General features: G+C 39.3%; 1 long non-coding RNA gene across 1 annotated transcript; it reads left to right on the top strand.

Moving 5' to 3' along the window:
* The first annotated feature begins 10,485 nt into the window (after window positions 1-10,485).
* On the top strand, window positions 10,486-11,891 carry LOC147578371 (uncharacterized). The gene is made up of 2 exons (XR_015255132.1): window positions 10,486-10,546; window positions 11,273-11,891. It is a non-coding gene; the product is annotated as an uncharacterized LOC147578371 (long non-coding RNA).
* The last annotated feature ends 9,585 nt before the right edge of the window (window positions 11,892-21,476 follow it).

The raw sequence follows: 21,476 nt of genomic DNA, 5'->3' as shown, positions 1-21,476 counted from the left end.
TGTCCATTCTGATACCCTATATCTTTTGGTTGGTGCATTTAGTCCATTTACATTCAGTGTTATTATAGAAAGATATGGGTTTAGAGTCATTGTGACGTCCGTAGGTTTCATGCTTGTAGCGATGTCTCTGGTACTTTGTCTCACAGGATCCCCCTTAGGATGTCTTGTAGGGCTGGTTTAGTGGTGACGAATTCCTTCAGTTTTTGTGTGTTTGGGAAGACCTTTATCTCTCCTTCTATTCTACATGACAGACCTGCTGGATAAAGGATTCTCAGCTACATATTTTTTCTGTTCATCACATGGAAGATCTCCTGCCATTCCTTTCTGGCCTGCCAACGTTACAGTAGAGAGATCAGTCACGAGTCTTATAGGTCTCCCTTTATATGGTACAACACGTTTATCTCTAGCTGCTTTCAGAATTTTCTCTTTATCCTTGTATTTTGCCACTTTCACTATGATATGTCATGCAGAAGATCGATTCAAGTTCTGTCTGAAGGGAGTTCTCTGTGCCTCTTGGATTTCAATGCCTTTTTCCTTCCCCAGATCCGGGAAGTTCTCAGCTATTATTTCTTCAAGTACACCTTCAGCACCTTTCCCTCTCTCTTCCTCCTCTGGAATACCAATTATGCGTATATTATTTCTCTTTAGTGCATCACTTAGTTCTCTAATTTTCCCCTCGTACTCCTGGATTTTTTTATCTCTCTTTTTCTCAGCTTCTTCTTTTTCTGTAATTTTATCATCTAGTTCACCTATTCTCTCCTCTGCCTCTTCAATCCGAGCTGTAGTTGTCTCCATTTTAGTTTGCAGTTCATTGATCGCATTTTTTAGCTCCTCCTGGCTGTTCCTTAGTCCCTTGATCTCTGTAGCAAGAGATTCTCTGCTTTCCTTTATACTGTTTTCAGGCCCAGTGATTAATTTTATGACTATTATTCTAAATTCACTTTCTGTTATATTGTTTAAATCATTTTTGATCAGTTCGTTAGCTGTTGTTATTTCCTGGACGTTTTTCTAAGGGGAATTCTTCCGTTTTGTCATTTTGGATAGTCCCTGGAGTGGTGCGGGACTGTGTGGCACTTCCCCTGTGCTGTCGTGAATAGCTTGCGTTGCTGGGCGGGCCGCAGTCAGACCTGATGTCTGCCCCCAGCCCACCACTGGGGCCACAGTCAGACTGGTGTGTGCCTTCTCTTCCCCTCTCCTAGGGGCGGGATTCACTGTGGGGTGGCCTGGCCCGTCTGGGCTACTTGCACACTGCCAGGCTTGTGGTGCTGGGGATCTGGCGTATTAGCTGGGGCGGATCGGCAAGGTGCACAGGGGCGGGCGGAGCAGGCTCAGCTCGCTTTTCCTTCGGAGATCCGCTTCGGGAGAGGCCCTGCGGCACCGGGCAGGAGTCAGACCCGCCAGAGGGACAGATCTGCAGAAGCACAGCGTTGGGTGTTTGCGCGGTGCAAGGAAGTTCCCTGGCAGGAACTGGTTCCCTTTGGGATTTTGGCTGGGGGATGGGTGAGGGAGATGGCGCTGGCGAGCGCCTTTGTTCCCCGCCAAGCTGAGCTCTGTCGTCCGGGGCTCAACAACTCTCCCTCCCTTTGTCCTCCAGCCCTCCCGTTCTCCGAGCAGAGCTGTTAGCTTATAACCTTCCAGATGTCAAGTCCCACTTGCTGTCGGAACACACTCCCTCAGGCCCCTCCGCTTTTGCCAGCCAGACTCAGGGCTCTGCTTGGCGGGCGGGCCGCCCCTCCGCCCCGGCTCCCTCCCGCCAGTCCGTGGAGCGCACACCGCCTCTCCGCCCTTCCTACCGGCTTCCGTGGGCCTCTCGTCTGCGCTTGGCTCCGGAGACTCCATTCTGCTAGTCTTCTGGCGGTTTTCTGGGTTATTTAGGCAGGTGTAGGTGGAGTCTAAGTGATCAGCAGGACGCTCGGTGAGCCCAGCGTCCTCCTACGCCGCCATCTTCCCAGGATTCCTCACTGGGGTCTTGAGTGGCATTTCTCTGATGATTAGTGATGATGAACATTTTTTCATGTGTTTATTGGCCATTTGTACATCTTCTTTGGAGACATACCTGTTTAAGTCCTTTGCCTATTTATTAATTGGGTGTTTGGTTTGTTTTAGGAGTTTTTATATATTCTGGATATTAATCTCTTATAGCATATGTTTCGCAAATATTTTCTCTCATTCCGTGGGTTGTTTTTTCACTTCCTCTGCAGTGTCCTTTGATGCATAAAAGTTTTTCATTTCAATGAAGTTCAAGGTATCTATTTTTTCTTTTGTTGCCTGTGTATTTAGCATTGTCTCCAAATAATCATTGCCAAACCCAGTGTCATGAAGCTTTCCCCCTGTGCTTTGTTCTAAGAGATTTATAGTTGTATCTCTCCCATTTAGGTCTCTGCATTTTGAGTTAATTTCCATATAGGATGTGGGGCACTTCATTCTGTTGCATGTGGGTGTCCCCCTCTTCCAGCACCATTGTTGAGAACACCATCATTTTCCCTACTGAATGGTCTTGACGGCTTTGTCAAAACCAATTGACTATATACGATATTTAGCTCTAGAAAATCTTGAGTTTTGGTAGGTCAGAGTTTTCTAAGAGTTTTATACGTCATTTGACTTTCTCAAACTTATCCTCTTAAAATTCTGCCAGCTCTTTCTGCCCAGGCAACAGTCACCTCCTCCTCCTCCCTGTCCATCATGCTGACGTTCACACAGCTTTATCTCTGAGTTTTCACAGTGTTTACCCAGATTTCCTGGTGCTCTTTTATCACCTTTGTGGAGGGATCCAACAACCCATGTACTTGGAGAGACTTTTGTGAGAGGTGTCTGACTTATTCCACTGCACTTTTTTTCTCATCAGTTACAGGAAGGTATTATTACTTTTACATTTTTTCAGTTTTTTTTTTTTTGGGGGGGAGAGAGAGAGAGAGATCGTGCACACAAGTGGGGGCGGGGCAGAGAGAAGGAGAGATAGAATCCCAAGCAGGCTCTGTGCCATCAGCACAGAGCCCAATGAGGGGCTTGAACTCATGAACCATGAGATCACGATCTGAGCCAAGATCAAGAGTCAGATGCTTAACTGACTGGACCACCCAGGCACCTCCAGGGGAGGGTATTGTTATTATTGCCAGGTTCTATTATCCTTGTTATCTCTCTCACTACCATTCACTTTTTCCTGGTTAACCGTAGACTGGACCATTTTAGCATTTCTTTTTATCTGACTCTTGGATATTGGGCAGACTCATCCCTTATATTTTAAATAAGTGAGTACGATTCCCCACGTTTGGTTGAACTGTGGCTCTTGTGTGTATGTCAATTCTGGAATGAGAATCTCACTGGGATTTTTCTTCAGGATAGATTATAATTGGAATGCAATCAAATGTGGGGGAGTAACAATAAAACAACAGCCCCAGATTTGGTGCCAGGCCAGAAATGCTGGTGCAGAACCTCAGATGCAGAAAAGGAAAAGAGCATCTTCTCCCTGAGCAATGGAGAGACATGTTTTTTTGTCACTTTTTTTACAGTAACATTTTAAGATACTTTATTCAATAACAGTCTTTGGAGAATCTTTTGAAAAGAAAAACAAAAAAGTAAAACTCCTCTGTAATTACTCTATCCAGAGGTAATATTACTATTAACAAATGCTTATGTGTGTGTTCTATCTTTTCTTGAATATATATGAAAATCTCATTATGCTCTACATATGTTTTTTTAAAATTGTGATTTGAATGCTTTGATAATATTAAATCAACTTAAAAAACATCCTCCAAACATCCTCCCCGCCCAAGTTTTTATTTAATATACAGTGTAATGTACAGTTAGTTAATATATAGCATGATATTTCAGGTGTACAATTTAGCGATTCATCACTTACATGTAACACCCAGTGCTCATCACAACAAGTGCCCTCCTTAATGTCCATCACCTATGTAGCCCATCCTCCGTCCCAACTTCCCTCTGGTAATCCTAAGTTTATTTTCTGTAGTTAAAAGTCTATTTCCTGGTTTGCCTCTCTTTTTTCCAATGTTCATACGTTTTGTTTATTAAATTCCAAATATGAGTGAAATCATATGGTATTTGTGTTTCTCTGACTGACTTATTTTGCTTAGCATAATACACTCTAGCTCCATCTGTGTTGTTGCCAGCAATTGCACTACTAGGCATTGACCCAAAGGATACAAAACTACTGATTCAAAGGGGTTCGTGCACCCTGACGTTGGTAGCAGCATTATCAGCAATAGCAAAATTTTAGACAGATCCCAATGTCCATTGGCTGTTGAATGGATAAAGATGTGGTATACATATACAATGGAATATTACTCAGCTATCAAAATGAACGAAATCTTGCCATTTGCAAAAACATCCTTTTAAATTATCTTAAGAATTCCACCATATGAATCTACTCTAATTTATCCGATTCAGCAAAGTTATGAAAGAATGCTGTAGACTGAACCTTTCACTCAGAAATAAAGACCAAAGGCAGAAATTCAAGGGGATTTGCAATTATCATGTATCTAAGTATATCAGGAATATTTTGCCATAATTCTTATTTCTTTGTCTTTATTTCTTCATTAATTTGTTGTACAATCTTGATTTGCAGGGACCATTTTGTTCAATGCTGTATAACATATAGTAGCACAATGTGAAATGAAATATTGAATCAAGATCTGGGCAAAATTTTGTTCTTTCCTGTTATTTGTCCCATAATGATGATACGTGGTAAAATCCTTAACAAATTAGGGAGTGGAAATCCTAGGATTGAACCCTAGGGCTATCTGACTTTTAAAGTCCATAAAACCAAGCTCTTTAGGTATGTAGATAGATGATAGATAGACAGATAGATGATAAATAGATAATAGATAGATGATAGCTAGATAGCTAGATGATAGCTAGCTAGCTACAAATGATGATGATAGCTAGCTAGCTAGATGATAGATAGATAGATGATATAGATTATAGATATAGAGTTAGAGATAAATATAGATATAGATATAGTTGACAGAGATAGAGATAGGACATGAGGGGTATGTTTGTGTGTGTGTGTGTGTGTGTGTGTGTGTGTGTGTGTGTGTGTGAAGTATTCCTGGTTCCATGTCTCAGGTCACAGATGTCCACACGGGAGGAATTTTGATTGTTATGTGCCATTCTTCATCTTACGGCAGCTCTTTATGTAGTTGTGATCTTGAGGTGGTCTGAGAGTTGAGGTTTACTATTGCAGTCTATAAAGTGACTTCTGCCTGACACGTTGGGAGTACTGGAGCTGCTATGACTTAGCTACCTGCATTAGCATGGTTTGCAACCTTTATGAGAGGGGTGTCCTCAGAGAGTCTCAAAATGTGACCAAAACTGGGGTTTCTGGCATTGCAATCCCATTTGAGCAGGTAATTATCAAATTTGGGATGACAGAAATCAGACATTTCTCTAAGGATTTATGTTTTAGATGTGATGTGAGGCCATGGGAGTAGTAAGTGACTTACTGAGTAAAGTGTCTTCTCTTTGCCCTCTGAAATAGTCTATATGAAACTTTTGGTGATGACACTGTTTGCAGACACTTGGCCTCAAGGTGCTGTCATGCTGGTGCCATCCCTGTGTAGTCACAGCCAGTGGGGGTGTTGGCCAAAAGTTCTTCCTGACCAGCAAGAGTGATGACAGTTCTGGAAACTGAAACTTTGTAACCAAATGGATGTGATGTTGGGTTGACCCAGCGCTCCTTTATCCACCGTAGCATAGCCAGGGACTGGCTCAGAGGTTTCAGTGTCTCCTCTTCCTCTTCCATTTCCTCCTCCTTCTCCTCCTCTTCCTCCATTTCCAATTATAACCCACATTCTTGGAAAGCTTCCTGGTTATTTGGCTAGGACAAAGAAGCTCTAGCAGCATCACTTTAAATGTTTACTGCATATAACATTTAGTCAGCCCCACCAATTGCAAAAAGAGGTAAAAAAGATATGATAGGACTATTCATATAAATAATCATCATGATCATAATCACTAAATGCATTGATGTGTCTGGAGTAACTGATATGTACCAGATTGCACAGATAAGAGATACATGCAGGAGAAGGAGAAGATAATGTGGCAGGTTGAGGGGTAGGGGCTTAAGGAAAAGACAGAATAAACACGCAGATACATTTTTTAAATTATTGTCTTTCAAAGACCTGTAATTTGTTTGGAAAGAGAGTGGGAGAAAAATATATGGGGTTAGCCTAAGTGTCTATTTCCTCTGGATTTCAGACTTCTAGGGCTGTGATTCCTTTTTCTCTCCCCAAAATCTACTCTAAATCATTTACATGCAATGTTGTGAATCTAAAATGGTATCTTATATTTATTTTGGGTTTTCTGAAATTGAAACCTGGTATTTACTTATGGAATGAAAAGGGTTTATTTCCTGATGAAGAAGTTTAGAGGCCATACCTGCAGTCCAAGGGGGGTTAGGGTCAGATGAGATGGGGACATCCAGGTCCCATGAACAAATGTGTTCCCACAGTCTACAGTAACATAAAGCCAGTGTTGTAACTTCATTCCTAAATGAGATGGGGCCCCTTCACCAGCCATGGCCCAAAAAGAAGAGCTTCAGTGCCCAAGGAGACAGAAAACAAAACAAAACAAAACAAAACCTAAACCATGGTTTCACCACCATGTTCACTGCAGCGTTATTTACAATAGCTAAGACATGGAAAAAAGAAAATGTTATATATATATATATATATATATATATATATATATATATATATATATAAAAATATAGCCCTAAAAAGAGGGAAATCCTGCTGTTTGTGAAAACATAGGTGGACCTTGAAGGCATTATGTTTGTGGAATAAGTCAGACAATGAAAGACAAATAGCATATGATCTCAGTTATATGTAGAATCTAAAACAAAAACAAAAGGAAAAAAACCATCAGGACTATAGGTATAGAAAACAGATTTGTGGTTGCTAAAGGTGAGGTGTGAGGAGTGGATAAGATGGGTAAAGGGGGTCTAAAGGTACAAGCTTTCTGTTTTAAACTAAATAAGTAATGGAAATGTAGTGCACAGCATGGTAATGCAGTTAATAATACTGTACTACAAACCATATGAGACTCTTAATGATAGAAAGCAAACTGAAGGTTGATGAAAGGGAGGTGGCCAGGGGGATGGGCTACATGGATGATGGGCACTAAGGAGGCACTTGTGATGAGCACTGGGTGTTTTATGTAAGTGATGAATCACTAAATTCTACTCCTGAAACCAGTATTATGCTATATGTTAACTAACTAGAATTTAAATAAAAACCTGAAACAAACAAACAAAAATAATACTGTTCTACATCTTTGAAAGTTGCTAAGAGAGTAGATCTCACAAGTTCTCATCACAAGAAAAAAATTGTGGCTATGTATGGTGATGAATGTCAACAAGACATATTGTGGTGATTCCTTTGCAATACATACAAATATCAAATAATTATGCTGTACACCTGAAACTAATATGTTATATGCCAATTTACACCTCAATTTAAAAAAAGAAACTAGTAGTTCCTTTTAGAACATTTTCATTGTGGGCTGGTAACCATGTTCAAAAGGCTTTTCATAAATTAATGCATCTTCGTGAGGTCATCTCTCATTTATGGGACAGCAGGCCTCAGAACAGGGAGTGTGTGTTCCCGAGAGACATTAGCTAGTATGTAATGCTCTTCCCTGATGGTATTTGCTGGCCTAGATGCTGAAGGAGGGTCCAGGGTTGAGGAAAACTCCATTTGGAGCCAATGGAAAGATAAAAGCAGAGAGCACATTTCCTAGGAGTTCAGTTGCCATCTCTGGGTAGATCCCAGAACAGTGTACCCTGTAGCTTGTGTATTTGTCTGTGTTCCCCATTAACTTACAAACAAGGCATGGGCCTCATCTTGTTCTCTATTGTGGGGAACATCACTGGAAACCATATAGGTATGTATCAATAAATGTTGAATAAATGTTTGCGATTTTTTGTTTACTTCACTCCATTTCTGTTAAGTGGTGACTAGGAGTACATTTATGAAAAATAAAAGGGCTCAAGTGTGTATCCTTGTGGGCAGCAAGGAGGAAAAATGCTAAGGAAACTAGATCCCACTCTGAAATCTCTCCTTGGAGAGAAACATCTCTGGGAATGGGGTGGAGAAGACAGCTTCAAAGTGGCAGGAAATATTGGTCATATCTTTGGTTCTATGGAATGGAAGAAAGAGAAGGAGAGAACTTCAGGCATGAACAGGGTCAAGAGATGCTATCAGCCTGCACTCCAAGAAGCAGGTGTCATTCTCCCTTGTTTATAGGGGAAGACTGCCTGTGGTCACTTGGTTTGCCACAGATAGAACTGGGACAAGACCTCCTTTCACCTCACCTTCTGTATTAGGGCTCTCCAAAGACACAGAACTAATAAGATATATGACCTCTCTATCTATCTCATATCTATAGCTTTACTTTTCTATATATTTGTATCTGTGTCTATCATTGCTCTCTCTTATATCTAGATCTACCTTTATCTATTTGTCTATCTATAGAGAAAGAGAGAGAGAAATTTATTATAAGAATTAGCTCATGTGATTATGAAAGCTAGCAAGTCCAAGCTCTGCAGAGGCAATGTTTCATTGGGCAGGAGAATTCAGGGGGATTATCTCTTACTTGGGGGAGGGTCAGCCTTTTGTTCTCTTCAGACCTTCAACGGATTGGATGAGACCCCTACACACATTACAGAAGGTAATCTGCTTTACTCAGCCTACTGATTTAAATGTTAATCACATCCAAAACCACCCTCTCAGAAACATTCAGAATAATGTTTGACCTGGTGGCCAGTCAAGTTGACACAAACCAACCACCTTCTTTCTACCACAATGACAAATTGTATGAAGAAAGCAGAGGTGGAGATAGATATATTTGACATCTATTCCACTGTGATCAATATGGAAAAAATCTTTAAAAATAAGTAAAAATTATTATGTAATCATTATTAATGATTAAGAAGTTGTAAGCAGGGGCACCTGGGTGGCTCAGTTAATTGTTTGGCTTTGGCTCAGGTCATGATCTGTGGTCCATGAGTTCGAGCCCAGCGTTGGGGTGTGTACTGACAGCTCAGAGCCTGGAGCCTGCTTCAGATTCTGCACCTCTGTCTCTCTGTCCCTTCTCCACTTGTGCTCTGTCTCCCTCTCAAAATAAATAAACATTTTTAAAAAAATTTAAAAAAAGAAGTTGTAAGCAAATGGCAATTAACTTCAGTGAGTGAATTATTAATAAAGTTATTTAAGTTGTGTCTTGAATTTACCAATAGATTCTATGTCAAATAAAATGTGTTTAAACAATTATTTTTTTCTCAATGTTCATTTATTTTTGAGAAAGAGAGAGAGAGAGAACAAGCAGGGGAGGGGCAGAGAGAGAGAGAGAGAGAGAGAGAGACAGAATCTGAAGCAGGCTCCAGGCTTTGAGCTGTCAGCACAGAGCCCATTGAGGGGCCCAAACCCACGAACCGTGAGATCATGACCTGAGCCGAAGTCGGACGCTTAACCAACTAAGCCACCCAGGTGTCCCTTAAATAATTATTAAGTATAAAATATGTACATATAAAATTGGTTGTTTGAATGGCATTGCTTATTAGATTGGGTTTCCCAGTGATTTCAAAGGGGCAGGAAGCCAGAAGATTTCTTTTTTTTTTTTTTCAGAAGATTTTTAACAATCCTCTAAATTATCCTCAGTAGTTGAAGAAATGGAAAGAGTTAGGAGATATTATGTAGGAGCAGCAGGTTGTATGTCATGCTGGGGAGTCATGAGCAAAAGTTTACTTTCTGTTGTAATTCTAGGCCTTGAGCTGCCAGAAGATGTGAATTACAACAGGGATTCCATCTGATCCAAGATGGTACAGATTTCTAAAGGCGACAGGAATCAGTTTGATGTCCTCTATTGGAACAAATAAAGCAATGAAACTAGGAGTCTGGAGGTCAATATTTTACTGAATGTTTCTAAGTATCATGAGCGGAAGACCTATGAGATGGTCTGCAACCTCACCTCAGTCCATGTTAGAAAAAAGAAAAGAATACTTGGATTAGCAAGCTATAGCATCGAAAGGAAATTTATTAAAAGAAGCATTTGGGACAAAGAATGCTGGTGTCATCAGGTAGCAAGGCTCTTTTCAACCCAGCATGCACAACAGAATACCAGCCAGCGAAAGTGGAACATGGTAGGCAGTATTATGATTCAGGGAACACGAAAGATACAAGAGAGAATCATCTTCCCCAATCAAAAAGAGCCTTTGACCACCAGTTAGAGAATCCCTGAAATTCCTCTGCTATAACAAGTCACTTAAACTAAGAGCTTAGGGTTTCTGTGTCATGAACACGTAACCCAGTGAAGAAATCTTAGAGCAGGATATTTCCTATTTGCAGAGTCCCTGTCTAGCAAGTTATGGGTGGATTTGCATTTTAGTTGGGAAATTATTGGACCAGGCCAGTTTTAGGCAATCCTACTTCCTCCTGGGTGGGGCAGCAAGCCCTATAAAGAGATCCCCTGCCATGGGACTACTACCATCCTTTTGGTACTCGAGTCCTGATCTATTTCGGAGAGCTTGGTGAGTCTGATTTCTTGAGTTCTGTTTTTTGGTGCTCTCAAATGTTGAATTTAATCTGTGGCCAGCAAGTTCAGTTGCTCCAAAGTTAGGATCATTGGTTCAACGCTCCATAGGTGATGGAAACTTGGTATCTGGGCACAATGATATACTGTTTTCATTTGTTTTTTGGTAGATAGTTTGACATCCCCTATGGAAAAAGAAATTAATAGTAAAGCTTTGATAAGAGGAAAAAATAACAAAGTACTTTTCTCTTTTCTATATATTTTTGGTGTCCCTCCTACTGTGATTTCAAAGGTTTATGTCTTAGAAGGTATGAAGCCATTGTATTCTTATTGAGTGGCCCTTTGTTCTGTACCTATGCCAGTTTATTGGGACCTCACAAGAGATAATGACGGTGGAGATTGTGAGGCTGCCCAGGATTTCAGAACATGTGACTGCCTTTCTCAAAGATGTTTCTGTCATGCAAATAACATTACTACTTAGTTCTTTCAAACAGAGATATTTTCTTTGGAAAAATGATATGAGAAAATAGAGCACTTTCTGTGGGCTGATGAAGCAATTCGCTAAAGAGGAAGAGAGAAGCCAGAAAGTCATAAAAAGGGAGTTACAAGGTTAAAGGATATTCTTAGAGATTGGAGAGAGAATATGTCAAAGTTTTACATAAGCTTTGCTTTTTCGCTCTGGGAAAGTCCCTTCTTTTGAACACTGTCACATGTTTTCTTTCAGATTCTAAAATCCCAGAAAGATGTCTTATCAACAGCAGCAGTGCAAGCAACCCTGCCAGCCACCTCCCATGTGCCCACCTAAGTGCCCTGAGCCTGGCCCACCTCCAAAGTGTCCAGAGCCTTGCCCACCTCCAAAGTGCCCAGAGCCTTGCCTACCACCAAGGTGTCCTGAGCCATGCCCACCTCCAAAGTGCCAGCAGAAGTGCCCATTCAAGAACAAGTAGCAGCTTCAGGACTCACCAGGACCAGGAAGGATAAAGACACTGGCTCACCTAATTCCACAGCTCCACTTACCTTCTTTTCAAAGCCTAACCTGGGTACAGAGGAAGCTTCTCTCTGTAGCCTCTACCATATCTGTGACAACTACTGCATCACAGAGGGAAAGGTTTCCTCCCAAGGCTGTGATACCATTACTCTCCCAGAGGCAGCTGCAAAAGGGTGGTCCTCAGCTGTGCCAGACCCCAGGGCCTCAGAAGGAAGGGCAGCAGCTCTCTGTGGGGTGTCAGCAAAGGATTCTCTGGATGTCTCCTGCGACTGTCTGTGCCCAGACCAGGACTTTCTACTTCCTGGGCCACTGTCACTTTTCTTTAATTTCTGAATAAAGTGCATTTTTGTTGTGATGGGATAAATATTTTCTTTCTTTTTACACCTGGTTTTTAGCAATATCATACCATCATTGTGGTTTATTTCTGTCCTTTCATCCCAAGGCCTAAGGTCTCATAATCAGTGTTATCTGAATTTTGGATCACATCAAAGATTACTTCTATGTAATTTAGAATCTGTTATTTTCCTTAATTACTATTGATTGATTTGGAGAACAAATTATTTAACGTCTCAGGATTTTAATTCCTTTAGTACAAAGTGGAGAAAATAATATTTACATTACAAACTTGTCAGGCATAAAATTGAATGAATGTGTCTAATTTAATTGGCACAAAGCCTGGCACATAATAAGCACTCAATGAAGCAGCAGACTGTCATTGTCTCATCACCATCACCATCACCACCACCATTTCCATCGCCACCACCACCAGGTTTGCTCCAACCTGAAAGTGGCTCAGACATAACTAGTGTAGGAAACATGAAGATTCTTGAATTTTATTACCCTTTTATATTCCATTGTTCTCTTTCCTTTCTAATTCACTTTATTTTTTATGTGATATTTCAGAGAAACTTTTGTATTAGTGGAGTATTCTGCATAAAATTATAGCTGTTCTTAAAACATGGGGAAACAACAGAAAGGGAAATAATAAGGCTCCTTACAAGGCAAAGTGTTCTCTCCTCTCCATGCATACCACATGTTTTTCTTACTCTGGCAACCCACCAAAATTCAGGGTCCTGTCATGTTTGTTCACCTCTGAAATTGCTTTTTGGAGTGTTGTAACCCTACATTGGAGAAATATTTGGGTTTACATGTCTATTTAGATTTGCAAAGTTATTGCTGCTCTGTAGCTTATTTAGCCAACTAGTCAAGTAAGCTGAAAAAAGAGGGTTATGTTCTTTAAGTGTATCATTTCTTGTGGTGCTAAGTGTTCACAAACAGAATACTTAACTGAGATATCACACACACACACACACACACACACACACACACACACACAGAGAGAGAGAGAGAGAGAGAGAGAGAGAGAACATTATTTTTTAAAGCAACAAAGTCTTCATATTAAATCAACTACACTGCACATATTTAAGAGGCTCTTCCTTTTCTATATCCTCCAGTAACAAAACTAGAAGTGAAGGACCCCAAGATGATAGAACTACAGGTGTAAGGGTATTCCAGATTACTGCTCATCCCTTTCATGCTGTGGTGAGAGTGAAAAGTAACCCACAGAAGACTTCCACTCAAGTTACACACTGCACATGCTGAGATGCACACTTGGGAGAAAAGTGAGACAGAAAAAGAAAAATAACCACTGAAGGGAGTAGTTAAGATGGCAGGGAAGTAGGGGAACCCTGGGCTTTCTTCATCCTTCAAACACAGTTGTATTGAGGTCAGATCACTTGGAACACCCAGAAAATTGATCTGTGGGTTGCAGAAGGATCTCCATGGTTGGAGGCAGACAATATGTTAGGTGTGAGGTGTGTGGAAGTGAATTAGTGGAGAGAAAAATCCTGAGGAAGGGAGGGAATCTTTTCTGTGGAGAGACGAAAGCGAGAGAAATAGAGAAGGGTTTAGAAAGTGCAACATCAGGTTTGCACAAGAGGAAAACCTCTCTGGACCACGGACTGGGGAACTGGAAGTACTGAGTGTCACAGGTTTGTTTTTGTTTTTGTTTTTGTTTTTGTTTTTTGCAAACAGCATTTAGAGCTCAAACTCTGAGGTTTTGGAAGTGCACGACTTTCTCCAGAGCAGATCTGTGGCACCTGCTTCTGGGGAGAAGGAGGGAGCTGGGCCCGTAGTGCACAGTGCGGTGTAGGGATCACTGGGCACACTGAGAGAAAATATTCCCCTTCCTGGAGTACTTTTGGAAGAGAGCATGTTGCCTCCCCAAGGATAAAAGACTGCTGGAGCCAGGAAAAAGCCTTTCATCAACAGGAGACAGAAGCAAATCCAGAAGGAATGTAACAACGTTCCTGCTTTTAGCAGTGCTACACCATAGATTCCATGCACTATATAGACGTGGAACTGTTTTCTTGTGACAATGGACTTAAGACACAGCATGGAGAGGTATCCGGTGCTGGGTCCTTTAAGAGTTTTGAATCCTAGCCAAGCGCCAACAGAAAAACACAGGAGAGCTGTGGTACAGGGCATGCTGATTGCCCTCACTATTCTGAGAAGACTGCCTGAGCAGCAAGGGGTGTGATATCTCCTGTCCGAGAACAAGAGGCTGGGGTGGTGCCATTTTCCCCATGAACATCAACACTGCGAGACTTCAAAGACCAGCATAGTGGCCACCAGGGAAGACTGGATCACTTACCCTAAAACCCTCCCCTCTGTGCCTGGCTACTACTTATTTACTGGGGCAAGACTGACAGAGCCAAAGAGTGGGCCTCTCCTCCAGAAGACCAGCACAGGTAGCCAAGTGTGCAGAAAACTGAGTGCTTCAAAATGACACCTGTATTTTCATTTCCTTTTCTCTCTCTCTCTACCTCCTTTTTTTTTTTTTTTTTTTTTTTTTTTTTTTTTTTTTTTGGAATCAGGCTTCATTGTTTCTTTTCTTTTTCTTTCTTTCCTTTTTTTCCCTTTCTTTTTCTTTGGAATCAGCCTTATAGTTTTTTGATTCACTGTTTGGCCTCTTTTGTTCCCTTTCCTTTTCGCTTTTTTTTTTGGGGGGGGGATCAGGCTTTTTACCCCACTTTTCTCAGGGTTACTTCAACAAACAAATCTCAGCACTCTTAGTTAAAGGTCCAAACACTCCACCACTTCAAGCAAGGAGGATCTCTGCAAAGGACTGACCAATGGAAAAGAGCAGCCAAAACGCAAGGGTAGAGTGCACACCGCATACAACAGAAACACTTCCTGAAGCCCCAGGCCGTGGACTGTATATGACCCATTTGCAATTGCACCCAAAACAATAAAATGCTCAGGAATAAGCCTAAGTAAGGACGTAAAATATCTGTACTCTGAAAACTATAGAACACTTAGGAAATAAATTGAAGAGGACACAAAGAAATGGAGAAGCATTCCATGCTCATGGATGGAAGAACAAACGTTGTTAAAATGTCTATACTACCCCCAAGCAATCTACACATTTAATGCAATCCCTATCAAAATACCACCAGCCTTCTTCACAGAGCTAGGTAAAAAAAAAAAAATCCTAAAATTACATGGAGCCACCAAAGACCCTGAATAGCCAAAGCAATCCTGAAAAAGAAAAACAAAACTGAACGTATCGCAAACCCAGGTTTCAAGCTATATTACAAAGCTGTAGTGATCAAGACAGTATGGTACTAGCACAAAACAAACACATAGAGCAATGGAACAGAACAGAAAACCCAGAAATGGACCCACAGCTATATATTTACCTCATCTTTGACAAAGCAGGAAAGAATATCTAATGGGTAAAAGACCATCTCTTCAACAAATAGTGTTGGGAAAACCGGACAGCAACATGCAGAAGAATGAAACTGGACCACTTTCTTACACCATACACCAAAATAAATCCAAAATGGGTGAAAGACCTAAATGTGAGACAGGAAACCATCAAAGTCCTCCAGGAGAACACAGGTAGCAGCCTCTTTGACTTAGGCTACAGAAACGTCTTTCTAGACACATCACCAATGTCAAGGGAAATGAAAGCAAACATGATTTATTGGGACTTCAACAAGATAAAATGCTCCTGCACAGCAAAGGAAACAATCAATAAAACTAAATGGCAACAGACATAGTGGGAGAAGATATTTGCAATGACATATCAGGTAAAGGGTTAGTATCCAAAATCTATAAAGAACTCATCAGACCCAGCACCCCAAAAAACAAATAATCCAGTTAATTAATGGGGAGAAGACATAAATAGACACTTTTCCAAAAGACATCCACATGGCTAACAGACACATGAAAAGATGCTCAACATCACTCTTCATCAGAGAAATACGTCAAAACCATGATGAGATACCAACTCACACCTGTCAGAATGGCTAAAATTAAAAACTCATGAAACAACAGGTGTTAGCGAGGATGCAGAGAGAGGCGAACCCTCTTGCACAGCTGGTGGGAATGCAAACTGATGCAGCCACGCTGGAGAACAGTATGGAGCTTCCTCAAAAAACTAAAAATAGAACTACCCTACAATCCAAATGATTTACCCAATACATTTATCTGTATTTACCCAAATGATACAAAAATACAGATTCAAAGGGATACATGCACCTCAATATTTATAGCAGCATTATCAACAATAACTGAACTATGGAGAGAGCCCAAACGTCCATCGACTGATGGAGGTTTGATGGGAGTTGTTTCTCCTACAGCTAGTGTTATTTGACTTAATACTGAAACTAATTTCTTGAAGTGATCAAAACAATAAAGTTAGTTAACACATCCATCACTTCACATAATTACAATTATGTGTGTGTGTGTGTGTGTGTGTGAGAGAGAGTGTGTGTGCGTGCGTGGTGAAAACTTTTAAGATCTACTCTTTCTCAGTGACTTTCAAATATACAGCAGTTTGTTAACTATAGTCATCATTCTGGATCACCAAAATTATTCATCTTATAACTGTAATTTTGTCTTTGGTTTTCTGCAAGCTGATCGCTCGCATGGATTTGTTTTTCTTTATTTGTATTTTTTTCAGAGTTTATAGTGCTTCTTTTTAAAAAAAAATTTTTTTTAATGTTTCTTTATTTTTGAGAGGAGTGAGACAGAGCGTGAGTGGGGGAGGGCCAGAGAGAGGGAGACACAAAATGTGAAGCAGGCTCCAGGCTCTGAGCTGTCAGCACAGAGCCCGATGTGGGACTCGAACCACGAGCCGTGAGAACATGACCTGAGCCAAAGTCGGACCCCTAACCGACTGAGCCACCCAGGCACCCCTAGAGTGCTTCTTAAATATCCAGCTTTCTTTTTTCACGTTAGGAAATTATCAGCTATTGTCTCTTCATGTATCATTTTTACACCATTCTTTCTCTGTCCTCTCTTTCTGGAACTCTAATTACTTGTTAAATATTTCACTTTGTCCCATAAATTTGTTACACTCCTGTCTTCATTTTCCATCTTTTCTTTCTTCAGAACTTCAGTATACCAGCTTTTATTAAACTTTCTACCTTCTTAATCCTTCCTTTAGCTGTTCTAATTTGCTATTAAATATATCGACTGGGTCCTTATTTAAGTTCTTATTTTTATAATTTTTGTTCATTATTTTAATAAATACATTCCAATTTTCTGATTAAAAACTGATTAAGCTAGAAGATTAGCTTCTAGGTCTACTAAAAGCCTCTTTCTGTTCATCTTGTGGTACTTATATATCGGACCATACCTCAAGAGGAAGGGTGATATAGAGTATTGAATTCACCTCCTTGCAATTCGTTTTATAGAATCTTAGACCTTCAAGTATCTTGACTTTCCTGGACCTACTCAATGAACAGAACATTTCCTATAAATAATATCAATGTGATATGCCATTTTTAGAAGATCAAATAGATTACATTTTGTTTGAAAATAATTAGATCAGTTCCTCTTGATTACCTTGCACCTCCATGAATGAGGCAGTGTGGAGGGATTGTGCCTCAAAAATAACATTATGTGAGTACTCAATCCCCATCTGCTCTAGAAAATAAGGTGAATGATTTCTTGGGATCATTCTTATTTGAGGCAGGTTGATGTTATTTAGAATCATTCTGGAGGCAGAAAAAGACTATTGTTAATAATGATTTGGAACTTATTCTTATCTAATATATGGAAGCTGCCAAATGGGGAGTGCTACATATTACATGGCTTATTTTATAGTGTATTTTATTAAAATCCACATGAGAAAAAAGAATAAAGAGTTAAAAGGGGGAATTATGGATACAATTTGAATGAGAAGAAAGGATTCTTTTATTCTCTATGACATTTAAGACACAGTATCCCATTGAATCTCAAAGGCTTGTATATTAAATCACAAATCCTCAAAGGATCTGGGTCTCAGCAATTATCTATCTTGGAGTATCACTTGGGTCCTTTCCCAAGAAACTTAGATCCTCAATGGTGCTTCAAAGGACACAATGTTGAAAAAATGTTTTTAAAGCATTGATCAGAATATCATGAAGTGAGTCTGCTTTTCTGAGGATCCTTTTTGACCATCCAACATTTGTTGCTCCTACAGTAGATTGGAGTTTTCTGTGGTAAGTGTCATGAAAAAGGGAGTTTTGCCAATGAAGGACAAATTGATGATAAGATGCTAAAAAGGAAGGGAGGGGAGCTATCCAATTTCCTAATGATAGTATTTTGAGATCAAATAATATTCTTGGGATTGAAGCAATAAAGGCCCACCTTATCAGATGGACTTTGACTTGCTCCAAGTGCAGAAAAGTTCTCCCTGTTAATGTTTTCAATGAAAGGTTTTTCAGATTTTCCAAGACACAGGAAGGATCTTTCATTAGCAGGACTGTGCAAGTTGCCTTCCTAAAACCTTCTGTGTCCCTAACCAGGCCTATATAGCTTCACAGCCAAATTCTACCAAACACTGGAAGAAGAATTAACACATATCCTTCACAAAATCTTGAAATAAGAAGATAGAAAAAAAGGTTTTAATACCACTGAACTGTACACTTAAAAATAGTTAAGATAATTAATTTTACATTGTGTGTATTTTAATAATTTTAAAAAGTAGAAGAGAAGGAGATATTTATCAACTCATTTCTATGAAGCCAGTACTATGCCACTACCAAAACCAGGGAATAAAAGTACACATGAATATCTCTTAAGGATATAGATAAAAAATTCTTAAATTTCATATAAAAAATTCTTAATAAATGCTGGCAAATCAAATCCATTAACTTAAAAGAAAGACTATACACCATGAGAGGGATTTACCTTAGGAATGAAAGATTAGCTTACCATAAAAATTAATCAGTATAATATACCATATTCATAGGATAAGGACAAGCAACACATATTCATCTCAATAAACTTAGAAAAAACATTCAACAAAATGCAACAACTTTTCATGATAAGGAAAAAAAAAAAAAACTCAACAGCCTTGGAATATCCTCAACCTGATAAAGACCATCCATGAAAAACTCATAGGTAACATCATGCTTAAGGTGAAAGACTGGATTCATTCCCACAAAGATCAGCCATAAGACAAAGCTGTGCATTCTTGACATTCTATTGAACTACTGAACATTGTACTGGAGGTATTGCTAGAGTAATTAGACAAGGGGGGAATTAGGCAACTGGCAAAAAGGCATCCAGGTTGGAAAGGTAACACTATTTCTTTATTTTTAATTTTTTTGTTAATGTTTATTTACTTTTGAGAGACAGAGATAGAGTGTGAGTGTGGGAGGGGCAGAGAGAGAGGGAGACACAGAATCTGAAGCAGGATCCGGGCTCTGAGCTGTCAGCACCAGAGCCCAACGCGGGGCTTGAACTCATGGACCATGAGATCATGACCTGAGCTGAAGTTGGACACAACCAACTAGGCCACCTAGGTGCCCCAAGGTAACTCTATTTCTATTCCCAGATAGTATGATTTTGTATATAGAAAATTCTAAGGAATTCACACACACACACACACACCTATCAGGACTAATGAACAAGTTTACCAAGATTGCAGGATATAAGATCAATACACAAAAATTAATTATATTCTATACACAGTGAGCAACCTGAATGTGAAAATAGAACAATTACTTTCACAACAGCATCAAAAAGAATGAAACACTCAGGAATAAAACTAACAAAAGAAGTGCTACACTTGTACACTGAAAACTACAAATGTCACTGAAGTAAATTAAAAGAAGACATAAATAAATGAAAAAATATTCTGTGCTCATGGACTAGAAGATTAATATTAACATGGCAATGCTCCCCAAATTGATCAACAGACTCAACACAATCCCTGTCAAAATCCTAGCTGCCTTTTTTGCAGAAGTTGATATGTGAATCCTAAAATTCAAAAGGAAATGTGAGGGACCCAACTAGCCAAACAGTCTGGAAAAAGTAACATTGAGTTGGAGGATTCACACTTCCCCAAATTTTAAAGCTTGCTACAAAGTTACACTACTCAAAGACAGTCTGATATTACATAAGGAGAAATTGCTGAAACAAATCTTTACGTTTATGGTCAATTGATTTTTGACAAAAGTGGCAAGACAACTGGATATCCATAACGTAAATAATAAAGTTGGACCACTACCTCATACTATACAGAAAAATTAACTCAAAATGGATCATAGACCTAAATGTAAGTGCAACAACTATGAAACTCTCAAAAATGTTAGTATGAACTCTATTACTTCAAATTAGACAATAGTTTCTTAGCTATGACTCCAAAGCCTCAATTGACAAAAGGAAAAAAAAAAAAAATAGACAAATGAGACGTTAGAAAAATTGAAAACTTTTGTACTTTAAAGGACACCCATTGAAAGAGTGAAAAGATAACCCACAGAATAGGAAAGTATTTGTAAATTATATATCTGATTGAGAATTTTTATCCAGAGTATATAAAGAACACAATTCAACAATAAAATGAAAAATAACCTAATTAAAAATGGGCAAAGACTAGTACTCTAGATAGCACTCTGAAGAAACTATACAATTGGACAATAAGCACATGAAAAGATGTTTACCGTCAGTACTTGTTATGGAAATGTAAACTAATTAAAACCATAACAAATACCACTTCATTACAACTGAGAGGGCTATAAAAAAAGACAGGCAATAAAAAGTCTCACTGAGGTTACAGAGATGTTGGAACCCTCATACATTGCTGGTGAGAATGTAAAATGGTGCATTTACTTTGGAAAACATTTTGGCAGTTCCTCAAAAGTGAAATATAGAGTTAACATATGACACAGCAGTTCCATTCCCACCTATGTACCTAAGTGAATTAAAAACGTGTGTGCACATAAAATTTGTATGTGAATGTTCATAACAGCATTATTCATAATAGCCAAAGATGGAAACAACCAAAATACACATCAGCTGATGAATGTGGGATGTCCACGTGCTATAATATTATTTGGCAATATAATATTATTTGAAATACTAATATATGCTACAACATGGATCAACCTTTAAAATACTATGCTAAGTTAAAGAATCACACACAAGAGGCCACATATGGTATGACACCATTTACATGCAGTGTCCAGAATAGACAAAGGTATAAAGGTAGACTCGTGTTTGCCAAGGGCTGGCAAAACTCATCCATATGGAGTTTCTTTTTGGAGTAATTAAAGTATTTCAAAGTTAGATAGTGATGATGATTGTGCAAGTCTGTGACTCTACTAAAAACTACAAAGCTTTCTCAACTTATGATGGGGTAACATTTCAATAAACCTTTTGTAAACTGAAAAGATAACTTGAAAATGTATGTAATACACCTAATCTACTGAACACATAGCTTAGATAGCCTCACTTAAGCAGACAAACTCATCTATCTAACACAAAACCTATTTTATTATAAATTCTTGCATATATTGTAATTTATTGAATACTGTACTGAAAATGTAGAACAGAATGGTCATACAGAATGTTGGTACAGAATGTTGGCAGTGTATGGGTGTTGGCCATCATGATTATATGGCTTACTGGGAGCTGTGGCTGCTGTGTCCAGCATCATGAG

This window comes from Puma concolor, chromosome C1, assembly GCF_028749965.1.
Source record: "Puma concolor isolate L17-30 chromosome C1, mPumCon1.1.hap2, whole genome shotgun sequence".
NCBI classification, from domain to species: Eukaryota; Metazoa; Chordata; class Mammalia; order Carnivora; family Felidae; genus Puma; species Puma concolor.
This window is presented reverse-complemented; position numbering and strand designations above follow the sequence as displayed.